General features: G+C 45.4%; 1 protein-coding gene across 5 annotated transcripts in view; it reads right to left on the bottom strand.

Annotated features, from left to right (window-relative positions):
* SIPA1L3 (signal induced proliferation associated 1 like 3) overlaps window positions 1–14,032 on the bottom strand; it is a 239,227-nt gene that overhangs the window by 184,475 nt on the left and 40,720 nt on the right. Inside the window, exon 2 of one of the 5 annotated variants that reach the window (XM_047834795.1) lies at window positions 1,507–1,590. The exons of 3 other annotated variants lie outside the window; for them this stretch is intronic. The gene's annotated coding sequence lies outside the window, so the exon portion shown is untranslated. Of the gene's footprint in view, window positions 1–1,103; window positions 1,337–1,506; window positions 1,591–14,032 lie in introns of those variants that run through there. One more of the 5 variants, XM_047834797.1, reaches the window with a different exon arrangement.

The following is a 14,032-nucleotide window of genomic DNA, read 5'->3' as shown; positions in this document are numbered from 1 at the left end:
CAGAGCCCCCAGAGAGTAAATACTTTAAGTCTGGGGGCCATGTGGTCTCTGTCGCAACTGCTCACCTCTGCTGTCGGTGTGGACGCAGCCACACACCATACACAACCAAAGGAGCTTGGCTGTGTTTCAGTAAAACTTTATTCATGGATGCGGAAGCCCAAAGGCTGTGTGATTTCACACGTCATGAAATGTTCTTTTGATTCTTTTTCAACCGTTAAAAATGTAAAAGTGTAAAAGCCTGGGTCCTACAGAAACAGGCAGTGGAGCCAAATATGGCCCGTGGACTGTGGCCTGCTGCCCTCGGTGTTGATGAGAGTCTGGCCAGCATTTATACAGTAGTCGTACATACACAGAGACTTTCTGAAAGGAGACAGGCCACAGTGGCTGCTTCTGCTTCTGTGACTGCTTCAGGGGAAGGAAGAAAGTTGATTTTATTTTTCACTGAGGTACCGTGTGCAAATTAATGAAATACTGTTTTAAACTCAGTACTACGGAAAGAAAGGAGACTGTATGGCGTGAAGAGCCTGAGCTCTGGAGTGAGAGACTGTGGCCAGAATACCAACTCTCTTCCTCACTGGCTGGGAACCCAAAAGGTATTTTTCCTCCCTGAGTCTCAGCGCCATGGGGATCATGTTAATACTGCCCTCATGGGATGTAATGAGGATTCCATGGGTTAATCCCTTTGAACAGTGTCAGGCACCTGGAAAGTGCTAGCTATTATTATCTTTCTTATTAAGAGTCTTTTTTGTGGAGAAAAGCCATTCTCTGAAGGGAAGCCTGAAACGTAACCGCGGCTATGAAACTCCCCTTGAGAGCCCGCCCAGGCCCACAGTGAGTCATCCAACTGTTCACATAATAGATGCCTTGTGACGTGAGGAAGTTCATTTGTATTAGCAACCGCATTCCACAGAGATGCATCCTGGAGCCACGTCTACACATCCTGTTCCACAGAAAAGGCAGCCAGCTCCCCAATTCTGGGTCTGTCCCCAACCATCACACTGGGTGGGCTGCAGGGCTACACACCTAGGAGATCATTCAGTGGCCATTTATTAAACATCTACTGTGTCCAAGAACATGCAGGCACATGCCCCTCTGCACTTTACCTGGAAACTGCAGGTGCAACCATGAGCTTCTTTTAAAATCAGTGGTGGCTATAGAGAGTAGATGCTTTGGTTGTGTGCTCCCATAAACTTCTTGCATTTTCCTGTGTGTCTGTCCATTCAAGAATTATTTACTGGGGGTGGGGGGCGTCTGCGTGGCTGAGTCAGTTGAGCATCCGACTTTCGGCTCAGGTCATGATCTTGCAGTCCATGGGTTCGAGCCCATGTCAGGCTCTGTGCTGACAGCTTGGAGCCTGGAGCCTGTTTCAGATTCTGTGTCTCCCTCTCTCTCTGCCCCTCCCCCGCTGGTCCTCTCTCTCTTGCTCTCTCAATAAATAAATAAATAAATAAACAAACAAACAAACAAACAAATAAACTTAAAACAAAAAAAGAACTATTTACTGACCTCCTAAGGACCAAGTGTTGTTCTAGGCACTTGGTCTTAACCAGGATCCTCATTCTCCAGCTCTTTCCCTCTGAACTTTGAGACCTGTCAGGAAGATACCTTGTGTTACCACTGTCTCCTCTGTGTCCTCTGTGCTCAGCACAGGCCATGGCACAAAACAGGCAAGTAACCAGGGGCCTGGGGGTAGGGCAGTGGGCGGCCAGCATGGCGAATCACAGGCCCCGCCCAGCCACATGATCCAAGCTGGGCCAATCAGCTGCTCTTCCTCAGGAATGTGAATTCCAAGCTGCTGACAAAAATAACACTAATGCTACTAATAACGTACTCACGACACAAATAACAAAATAATGATAATAATAACAGGAATAAAATAAAAATAGTGGCTTTTATCTAGCCACATACTCTACTCAGCACTGTTTTAAAAGTCCCAAGTGTCACCTTACAAGGTCCTCGCGGGAACTCTACGTTTATCCCTTTCAGCTGACAAACCGAGGCACAGAAAGACTGGGAAACTTGTGAAGCAGCAGTGAGGTTGGGATTCACGCCAGCTACAGTCTTCACTGCCACCTCACCGCCTCCTCCTCTGCCAGGACAGCCCTGAAGACGTGGCCCCGAATACCCGCCTCAAGATGCCCCAGGGCTGCCTGACCCCAGTCTTACTTCTAGTGCACGTGTCCAGGCTGGTTTCTATTGCCTGCAACCCAAGAACCCTGACTGATAAACCAGGACTATTTACTTGGTTTCACACCTGCCAGTGAGCCGGCACTGCTTCCCAGTGCCACAGGCTGGGGGCAGCTTGTGAACATTGTAGGAGGTGGAACTGGTGGCCGGGGCATTCACGGGCAGCCTGCACCTACACACACAGCCATATTTCCATGTAGGGAAGGAAATCCAACAGGAGCAGGAAGGAGAGCAAAAGAGCTACGTTAGTGGATGCCGTCCCCAGAGGACCACTGCCGGCACTTTGGGTGGAACAATCCCGCGCTACGACATCAGTCTTCTGCATCGCAGGAAATTTAACATTCTTGGCCCCCATGTTACCGTGAGACCAAGCGGCTCCACACATTTCTGAATGCCTCCCAGGGGGGTGGTATCCAGTGGTTGCGCCTCACACCCCCACACCATGTCTGGTAGCCCACCTGTCAAGCACTTTCCTAACTTGGATTCTGGTTTTCTATTAGCTGTTTTTAAGTCCCACAACATAAAAGGTTTAATCACTTAATACCCACAGAGCCCCTGCTGCATGCCTGGAGCAGCTCTAGAGGTCTTGTCTACAATATTCAATTACCCCTCACAGGAACCAACGCAGTGGACACCATGACCAAAGTCGCCGCTCCCATCTTAAAGATGAGGAAACCGACTTGCTGGGGGGGTGGGGGGTGGGCGGAGCCTTGACGGCAGGCATTCTCCTCAGAGTCCAGTGGGAGTTGGCAGGTTACGACCAGTACTTAGGCCTTTCAACTTCACCCTGGAGGTGGTCTGCTTCCCCTCTGCCCAGATGCTGCCCTCTCGGCCTCAGGGCTCTGCACAGACACACACCTTCTCACGAAGCCCCCTCGCCACCTTCCCCGACCCCTGGGTCTGGCCCTTTGCTCCACACGTTAATGTGCCCTCCAAGTTCCCTATATTTCCACTTTATGGTATTTATCACGGTGGCAATCAATGTTTGTGAAGTTATTTGTTTAGTGTCTAAATCCTCTGCCTCCCTTCCAGATCGTCAATTTCATGAGGGCAAGGACTTGCTTAATGATGTACCTGTGTGTCCCCGGCACCTGGTGCGCGCCGTAAATATGTGCTTAGTAACAAATCAACTGCTTTTTTTAAAAATTCATGTTTAAAACTAGGACAGTAAAACACTGGCTCTTAAAACCTGAAACCAGGCTGAGGGCTGGCCTAGAATTGATAGAGAAAGAGATCAGTAGTCACTTGAGCTTTTACATGGTGGCGCTAAGGAGGGGGGAGATGTACCACTGCGATGGCACAATTATGGAAACTCAAAAGTCATCGTTAAAAATAAATACTGGGGAAACAAAGGCATGAAAGTAAACACACATTCTTCTGTCCAGAATTTCAAGCCTCTACTCCTGCACTTTACCTTCCCCCTCTCCTTCCTCCTAAGGTAAATTAAAAGCACAGGCCACAAGTGGACCCTCTGGGGACAAATCCTACCTCTACCACAAATAAACAAACATGATCTTGAGCGGGTCAATTAATCCCTGTGCATCAGGAAAATGGTGACACAGCAGGGTCCAGCTCTCAAGGTTGCTGTAAAATGAATTCATCCATGCACCCTGCCAGGTATACAGTAAGTGATCAATAAAGACCAGCTGTTACCATTATTATCATCAGTATCACTGCTCTTCAACCCCTACAACCAAGACCATGGGGGGTCACTTTGCCAATGGGCCATACGTGTCCTGCAATTTCCTACCTCTGTACACCCAAGCTGCCCACTCTCTTTGTTGCTGATAAATCAGTCCCCACCTGCCTTGGGTGATCTAAGATGAGTTCTGACACTTAGAATCAAGCATTCCAATACAATACCAACATTTGGTCATTTGAGAAGCCAACCACACATCTATGGCACAGCAAAAGGTACAAAGAAGTTGCATCAAATGTTTACCTCACACATATTCAATGATGCACCTGACCCCCTCAATCCTCTCACCCCCTAAAAAAGGACAAATAATTTAAATAGCACAGATGTCCACTATTCCACTTCATGAGCATTTGTTCTGGTGTGAATGTGAGATGAGAGTCAAGCATATGTTATTCCTCAGGCAAGCTCAGTTCATCATGGAGCAGCTTGCCCCTCTGAGTAGCATCTAGTGTTTCAAAAAGCACATTTTTCATACCAATGTGGCCTCTAAAGGCAAACTCCTTTGGCAGGTGCTTCTCAGAAGAAAGAACAAACCTCAGAAAGAAACTGGCTGCATGGGGTATAGTGTAATATTGACTTCTTCTCCCAATACCCATTCTCCCTTTCCCTTTAATAACTGAACTCCTACATTTAGCCAGGCACATGGCTGATGTGAATGAAGACTATAGTTCCCAGCCTCCCTTGCAGCAATTTGGTCACCTGACCAAATTCAGACCAATGAGATGGGAGTGGAAGAGGTGTGTATGACCTCTGGTCACCCCTTTGAAGCGTGGTAGAATTCAAGAACTGAACTCCAGTAATTTAGAGGGGTAGAGGGAGATGACCTCTTTACTTTCACTTTTGAGAAGTAGATGTCAGAAAGTCCCTGACACACCAACATTAAGAACCTCTGCCTTGTTCTTCAAAAAGTTAAAACATAGTCACCACATGGCCCATCAATTCCACTTTTAGGTATACATCTAAGAAAACAGAAGAATACGTTCACATAAAAATTTATACATAAATGAAAGTTCACACTTCATTCAGAAGAGCCAAAAAGCGGAAATAATCCAAAGGTCCATCAGCTGATGAATGGAGAAGCAAAATGTGGTACACCCCTACAAAGGAATGCTCAGCCATAGAAAGAAATGAAGTACTGGCCATCATTATGCTGAGTGAAAGAAGCCAGACACAAAAGGCCCGATATTGCATTATTCAATTTACATGAAAGGTCCAGAACAGGCAAATCCATGGAGACAGAAAGTAGATTAGTGGTTGCCAGGGGTTGGGAGGAGGGGGAAAGGGGGAGTGAATAGGTTCTGGGTTTCTTTGGGGGGTAATGAAAACGTTCTGCAATTTGATTGTGATGATAGGGCACAACCTTGTGAATACACTGAGAACTACTGAATTGTACACTCAAAAGGGTAAGTTTTGTATGAATTTTAGGTAAAAAAAAAAAAAAAATGTCCTGCCTTAAGACTAAAGGAGGCTCTGTCTTCTCTCTCACATCCTCCCTTCCCCTGGGCTGGAATGCCCATGACGGTGGGGAGTCATCCTGGACCACGCAGATGAGGGCAACATCCCGGGAATGGGGAGTGACAAACTGGCAAGCCCCCAACACTGCGAAGCCGCCGTGTCAGCCCCGGGCTGCTCACTCTCAAACTGTTTCATGAGCAACAAATTAACTGCTCTCTCATTTACACCACTACTATTCTGGGTCTGTTACAGCAGCCAAATCTATTATTTTACTAATGCTCGACATCTTAAGGAAAGGTTAAAGGTGGTCTCACTCTACAGTATTTCTGCTTTACCTGATGACTGCCCAAATTAACTCTTCCATAAGATACACCCCCACATCCTTGAGCGTTCCCACACCTGCCTTCTGCCAGGGAAGAAAATTGGCGACCTCTTCACTCTGCACTAAGAGGCTGACTGTGGCTTTAGGAGAGAAGGGGGTGACCTGGAACAAGGCTTCCATCCTTGACAAGAATCTCCTCGCAGAGATTCTGAAGTGTAAGCAGCATGGTCAAAACACTTGACCTTAGCTTTCCACTCCCTGGCCTCCTCAGATATAAGATGACTAACAGGCTAATTAAAAACATGTGTTAACTGTCATACTCCAGTGAACGTGAAGTTTTCATTGTTAGGAGATGTAGGTGAGAGGTCAACTGGCCCCAAGACTCTAAAAGGAAGTTCTGGGCATCATTACTGCCAACAGGCCTACAAAAATATGGCTGAAGCATGCATTTCAGTTAATCAACTAGTAAAACTTTCCCTTCAGGTTTTTAATACTTCCGGCTAGTCATTATTCCCTGCTCCAGTTCAGTGACACGCTAGCAGTAATTTTAAATGAGTAAACCATTCCAATTCAACCACATTCATTTAATAAACCTTTTTGTTTTTTTGCTTTTTTGGTTTTTTTTGAGCACCTATTCTGTATCGGGGACGCAATGGGAGGGAATATAAATAGGCCTGGGCTTGACCTTCCTGTGGGGAAGACAGACATTAAACATGTAAAGGTAAACATAATGTATAATTAAATACGATAACTTCTCTGAAGGCTTGCCAGGTGAGAATAACAGGGGCCCTAGTTTAGATTCAGGATGGTCCAGGAGGGCCTTTTAGAAGACTTGACATTTAGGATGCGATCTGAGGGATAAGAAGGACAAGACCAGGGGTGCCTGAGTGGCTCAGTCAGTTAAGCAGCTGACTCCTGATTTCAGTTTAGGTGGTGATCTCACGGTTCATGTGATCAAACCTCATGACAGGCTTTGCGTGGACAGCACTGAGCCTGCTTGGGATTCTCTTTGTCTCTGCCCCTTCCCTGCTCACGCTCATGTGTGTGCATGCATGCTCTCTCTCTCTCTCTCTCTCTCAAAATAAATAAAGAAACTTAAAAAAAAATAAACAAAGAAGGACAAGGCCAGGTGAAAAGCCAACAGGCAGAGAGCATTTTAAGGTCAGAGGAGAGCACATACCAAGGCTCTGAGGTAGGAAAACAGCTTGGCTTGTTTGAGAAACTACACGAAAGCCTGGCTGCTGTGCCGTGAGCGAGAATGGCAGGGGCTGCATCATGGTGCACGTGTAGGCCACAAGGACTTCTTCCTACAAAGCACCCTATTTTCACTTGGAGTCCAGACAGTCCCCACTTTCAGGCCACGAGATAGATATCCAGGGAGCTCCAGCCCTGACCCCGGCCTAACAAAGCCCACGAAGGCATCCTGTCTTCCCCCGGTCGTGGCAATGGTAATGGTTGCGGCACGTGACCTAAGCCGACACACAGTGAATTTAAGAACTTTTGGAGAAGGTCCCACGAGAAAGGTCTTTCATTCTCTTTTTCCACTGGACTTGAGCCTCATAATTCAAGGCTGAGGCTGAGATTTGTTGCAATCATCTTGTAACTATCAGAGAACAACCAACTTGAAACCAGAACTGTGATAAATATATAGTTGGTCTTTGTCCCTGGTGGCTGACACAAAGCTTCTAAAATCCTTAACGTTTCTTTTTTTATATATGTATTTTTTAAATTCTTTTTTAATGTTTGTTTATTTTTGAGAGACAAAGACAGAGCACAAGCAGGGGAGGGGCAGAGACACAGAACCTGAAGCAGGCTCTAGGCTCTGAGGTGTCAGCACATTGTCCGATGCAGGGCTCGAATTCACGAACTGCGAGATCATGACCTGAGCCAAAGTTGGACGCTTAACCGATTGAGTCACACAGGTGCCCCTAAAATCGTTAGAATTTCTTGAATGACAGGGGTGATGGGAACATCTTGTGTTATTCCTAACAAGCCCCTTTCAACCACACCTGCATTTATGCTAATAAAGCCACCCTTGGCTGAGAGGCCCCTAGATAGCTTCGGGAAAGGGGCTGGTCACTAGAAAGATCAAGGCATGGTGAAAGGGTTGGAACTGGCAGTCCCACCCATCCCTCAACCTACAGGAAGGGAGATGGGCTGGAGATAGAGCTAACCATCCCCGTTCAGTGATTTAATCAACAGTACCTGCATAATGAAACCTCCATAAAAGCCCCTCAACACCAGGTTTGGAGAGCTCCCAGGTTGGTGAACACATGGGAGGTGGTGTGCCTGAAATGGTCATGGAAGCCCTGTGCCTCTTCCCCTGGATCTTGTCCTATGCATCTCTTCCATTTGCCTGTTCCTTAGTCACAACCTTTGTAATAAACCAGGAAACGTAAGGAAAGTGTCTTCCTAAGTTCTGTGAGCCATTCTAGCAGCAAATCATCAAACCCGAGAAGGGGGTTATTGGAACCCCAATTTACAGCCAGTTGGTCAGAAGTACAGGGGGCAATCTGGAATTTTCTACTGGTGTCTGAAGTGGGGGCAGTCTTGTGGGACTGAGCCCTTAACCTGCAGGGTCTGTGCTAACTCTGGGTAGTTAGTGTCAGAAATGAATTGAATGGCAACATACCCAGTTGGCATCTGGAGAGTTGGAGAATCGGTTGGTATGAGGAAAACCCCCACACATTTGGTGCCCTAAATGTTATGAGTAAAAACAGCTCAGAGGAACCATCTGAGAGATCAAGGAGAAAAAAACCTCAGTATTGGTAATAACATTATCTGAACTCTGGATCAAGCTGTACCTAAACCAGATTACCCCTGGACTTCAATTATGTTAAGCCAATAATCTCTCAATTTCCTTAAACCAGTTTGGGTTGGGTTTTCTATTCCCTCTAGCCCTAAGATCCTGACTGCTAGAAATGGGAAATCACTGGAGTGTTTACGAATGGGCTATGATATGACTTCATTTCTAACTCTGGAGAATGGAACGGAAGAGGCTTGAACAGAAGCAGTGAGTCAATCAGGAGGTATGGCAACGGTCCCATCGAGAGAGGAGGTCATCAAAGCCCCTCAATAAGACTAACATTACTGAGCAATTACTATGTGACAGGAACGGAGCTAAGTGCTTTATTGGTATGAACTAATAACCCAACAGCCCTGGTGCATGGGCAGTATGACCAATGCGATAGGTTGAATTATGTCCCTCTCAAATTTATGTGTTGAAGTCTTAACCTTCAGTACTTTAGAATCTGACCTTATTTGGAGATAGGGTTGCTGCAGATGTAGCTGGTTAAGTTAGAATGAGGTTACACTGGGTGTAACCCTAATCCAATATGTCTAGTGTTCTTACAAGAAGGGGAAATTTGGACACAGACATACACAGAGAGAACACAAGGTGAAGATAAAGGCAGAGATTAAGGTGATGCTGCAGAAGCCAAGGATTGCCAAATACTATCAGCAAACCACCAGAAACTAGAAGTAAGGTACGGAACAGATTCTTCCTCATGAGCCTCAAAAGGAATCAGCCCTGTTGACACCTTTATCTCTAACTTGCAGCCTCTAGAACAACGGGACAATTAATTTCTGCTGTTCGAGCCACCCAGTCTCTAGTACTTGGTTATGGCAGCCCCGGGAAACTAATACTGCAAAGAGGAAACTGAGGCCCAGAAGGGCATGGTAACCTGCAGCCAATTCCCCAGTAAGCAGTGTTAAGTCCCAGGTCTGTCCACCTTGGGAAGCCATGTTTCCAACCACTGTGCTTGCTCCTCTGGCCTTGTGGGAACGGCTCTGCCCTCAACCCTGGGATATAGAAAAGTCCTGAGCCCTCCCTGTTTTTCATCTGCACGACTGACACCTGCCCCACCCCCGACCCCCGACTGCTTGGCAGGTGAGGAGAACAAACAAGAATGGCTGCAGAGGTGCAAGTCTCTGGAGGCCACACAGAAGCAAGACAATCCTGGCCAGTATTCTGAGCATTAGAAAACACTGGAGAGGAGGGTGGAGGCGAATCAAAACCACTTCCCCACCCCAAATGGCTGGCACGACATGATCCGGCCTCTCCCTCCTGCAGCAGACTGGAGAACAGAGTTGGCCTCTGATGGGCAACACACAGGGAGGTAGGCCTGTGGCAGAAGTCATCCAGAAGACACAGGAATGCTCCTGAATCCCAGATCAGGAGTCCACGACCCACCACTCTGAGCTGGTCAAATGACATCCCTCCAGCCCCCGCGAAATCAAGGCCTCGTCACTCTCCCTTAAGGAAAGGGAGCTCTGTCCAAACCTGTCCTTGTCGTCTTGAGCAAGTCACTGCAAAGCATCCCTTGTTGAGCCCAAGCAGGTGGCACATGTGACTGGCAGAAGCCCATGGCCACTGGGGCAAGCTGGGAAGGGCAGCTCCCTTCCAGCTGCCTGCCAGCTCCCTGCAAGGCTGATTCTCCCTCCTGAGGAACATTTCTTCAAAGAGATCGTTTCTGGACCAAGGATTAAAACCCAAGAGGAACTCAAAATGAATTATTAGCACTTCCTTTGGGAAAAACAGTGAGCCATGGATCACACAGCCGGGAAGTGGGGGGGACTCTGTGTCTAGACCAAATGGTACTAACGGAGTGGGTAGAGAACTAGCCCAGTACACACCCGGGCCATGCAAAATCATGTGTTCAATCACAGCTTGCCACTTCTAACATGCGTATTTCCCCCAAAGTGCCTACCACACACAATGATCAGAAATGCAGCAGGTGTTTCTGAGGGTGGGCAGAAGGCGGCAACGTCCTGCTGTACTGAAGACACAGCTGAAGGCTGGGTCCCTGACATGAACCCTGCAGAGACAGGGCCTGTGACAGAAGGGCTGAAATGGCATTTGATGTCAACTCAACACAGCTGATGACACCAACATCAGAAAACATTCCAAGTGCAACTAAGGACTGGAAAATGCAAGAGCTGGTGGGACGGGCGGCGGCAGGGAGACAGTCTGCTGCTGTTTTCCTTCACTCTACATGGCAAAAAGTTATGAAGGAAATTAAATGTTTAAAACATTTAGAAGTATAAGAACTGGCAAAATCATAATCACTGTGAGAACACACTTCTTTTAGGAGAGTAACAGATAAAGCTGGCCAAAAATAAGGCTAGAGAAATTCAAATAACACAAACTAGCAACTTGGTTTTAAAGGTTTATATAAAACTCTTTTACCAGAACGCAGATGAGATTCAGTCTTTATAAAATATCCATTGAATGTTCATAAAAACTGATTCTATGTTAGGAAAAGAAAGAAAAAAAAAAACCTTAAATTCTCCAAAAGAGAATTTCTCCTATCACAATACTCTGACTCTAATGCATTTAAAGTATCAAGGAAGAACAATTTTGGGAAAGGATTAACGAGAAATCTAAGAATGGTTCACAACTTCGGCTGCATGTCACAATTACCTGGAGAGTTTAACCTATCCTGAAGCCTGGACCTTCCCCCACCGAGTCTTATCTCACTGGACCGGGAATCTTATTTTTCAAAGTTCCCCAACTCTACCTGATGTTACTCAGGAGTTACTACTGTTTTAGCGATAATAATGGTATTGTGGTTACGTTTTTTAAAAAGAGACCTTGTCCAGGCACCTGGGTGGTTCAGTTGGTTAAGTGCCTGACTTAGGCTCAGGTCATGGTCTCATGGTTCGTGAGTTCGAGCCCTGCATTTGGGCTGTTGTCAGCACAGAGCCTGCTTCGGATCCTCTGTCCCCCTTTCTCTGCCCCTCCCATGCTCATGCGCACATGCTCTCTCTCAAAAATAAATAAACATTTAAAAATTTTATAAAAAAGAAAAAGAAAGACCTCCTTTTAGAACTACATGCTGAAATACTGGTGGGTGAAAGGAGATGATGTATATAGTGTGTGCTTTGAAATAACAGGCGGGGCGGCAGAGGGAAGGTGAATTCAGAATATAAATGAGATAAGACTGGTCATGATTAGATAATATATGTTGCTCTATATCTTGTGTTTGCAACTGTTTGTAAGAAAGAATAAAAAGTAGAATACAAAAAGTTTTTTTTTAATGTTTATTTATTCTGAGAGAGAGAAAGAAAGAGAGAGAGAACCCAAGCAGGAGGGGCAGAGAGAGAGGGAGAGAGAGAAAAATCCCAAGCAAGCTCCATGCTATCAGTGCAGAACCCAACGTGGGGCTCAACCTCACAAACTGTGAGATCATGACCTGAGTCGAAATCAAGAGTCAGATGCTTAACCAACTGAGCCACCAGGTGCCCCCCAAAAACAATTTTTAAAGTTCCCCAACAGATCACAAAGTAAAGCCAGGTTTTGCATTTGAAATTTGAAAATTTGTAAATACCTCTGGGTATGTCTTAAGATAAACAGAAAATCAAAAGTCAAAACTGGGGCGCCTGGGTGGCTCAGTCGGTTAAGCGTCCGACTTCAACCAGGTCACGATCTCGCGGTCCATGAGTTCGAGCCCCGCGTCGGGCTCTGGGCTGATGGCTCAGAGCCTGGAGCCTGTTTCCGATTCTGTGTCTCCCTCTCTCTCTGCCCCTCCCCCGTTCATGCTCTGTCTCTCTGTCCCAAAAATAAAAAAAATAAAAAAATTAAAAAAAAAAAAAAGTTGGGGAAAAAAAAAAAAAAAGTCAAAACTGCCAACCAGACCTCTGGAACGATGAAATGAGGAGCTCAGAAAATTGTTTCTTCTAAAATCCAAAAATAAAACTGAAGTGTTAAATACAGCCATCTGAGGACTCTAGAAATCAAAGGTGTACAATAACCCGAGAAACATTATTCAAGGGAAACTGTTGAACTTCCGAGTATGCACAGTGTAGGTATGTGGTATTTAACTTAGCTTGTTTCTATCACATGATCGTCACATGTCCCATCACAGGCTCCCATCACACACTCCAGCAGTGCTAGAGTCGGAGCTATAATCGGACCAAAGCAGAGCAAGCCATGAAAACTTCACTGCTGGGGGGCAGGGGGGTAGGGGCTGACTGACTCCAAGCAGAGCAAGGAAAAGCCCCACTGAGATTGCTGAAATAGCAGCAATCTCAGTGGCAAACAAATGGGAAAGACCATGATCACAGCTAGACTGTGGTTACAATCTGGTGGGAGCAAGGAGCAGACCTATAGACAGACAAGCCAGAATTGAACAGATCCACAGAATAAGACAGCCATAGTGGGTCTTAGTAAGCTCCCCTGCATCCCTGCTGATCTGAAGAATGCATATACATACAAGGCTGCACACAAGTTCTGGAGAGACTAGAGAGGGCCCTAGCTATCCACATATACCTGGTGCAACATGAGGCTTTAAGAATATGCAGAAAAGACACCACATAGCCAAGCAGAAAGCAATAGCTGGGGCAGATTCATAAATTGCTTGAACTTAAAAATATTCCCCAACCCACACACACATCCACTGGCCAAGAGTGGAAGCCTTATTTTTTTTTTTCAGCACAACCTCTGACCAAGCACTAGCTGACCATTAAACCATACTGAACCAAAGGCAACCCCTAGTAACTTATGCTTAAAGTTAAGACAAGAATTTTTTTTTTTTTTAAGAAAAAAGCAGAAGCATGAGGAGAGAGAGGCAGCAGAGGCCAAAGAATTGGCCCAGGAAAGTGATTTAAAAGCAAAACCTTAAAAAATATATATCAACAACAAAGACCTAGGAAGGACAGGACCTGAATCCAGAGTTGCTAAAATGTATGACCTAAAAAAATTGTGACACACAAAGAAATAGTAAAGTGTGATCCATACACAGGAAGAAGTGGTTAACAGAAATTGTCTTTGAGAGGGCCCAGAAGTTCAACTTAGCAGACACAGACTTCAAATAGCTACCATAAACATGTTCACAAAGGAAATCATGTCTAAAAATAATTAAAGGAGAGTCAATAAAGAAACAAATTTTTTTAAAAGGGAAATTCTAAAGTTGAAAATGACAATAACTGAAATAAAAAATTCACCTAGAGGGGCTCAACAGCAGATCTGAAATGGCAGGAGGAAGAACCAGTGAGCTTAAAGACAGATCAACAGAAATTACCAATATGAAACAAACAATAAAAAAACAGAAGAAAAATGAATAAAAATAAACACTCTCAGAGTCATGTGGGACACCATCAAGGACACCACCGTGAACATAATGGAAGTCCCAGAAAAGGAAGAGAGGCAAAAGATATATATAAACATAAATGTAACATATACTATATTTAATATATATACAAAAGTAGAAAAAGGAAAAACAGCCTATCATGCACAGGAAGCATCATGCAATCAGCTTATTTCCCACCAAAAACATGGAGGTCAAAAGGCAACAGGATAACATATTCTAAACGCTGAAAGAAAAAAAATCCTACCAAACAAGAATTCTATATCCAGCAAAGCTATACTT

Source organism: Prionailurus viverrinus, chromosome E2, assembly GCF_022837055.1.
Source record: "Prionailurus viverrinus isolate Anna chromosome E2, UM_Priviv_1.0, whole genome shotgun sequence".
Classification (NCBI taxonomy): Eukaryota; Metazoa; Chordata; class Mammalia; order Carnivora; family Felidae; genus Prionailurus; species Prionailurus viverrinus.
This window is presented reverse-complemented; position numbering and strand designations above follow the sequence as displayed.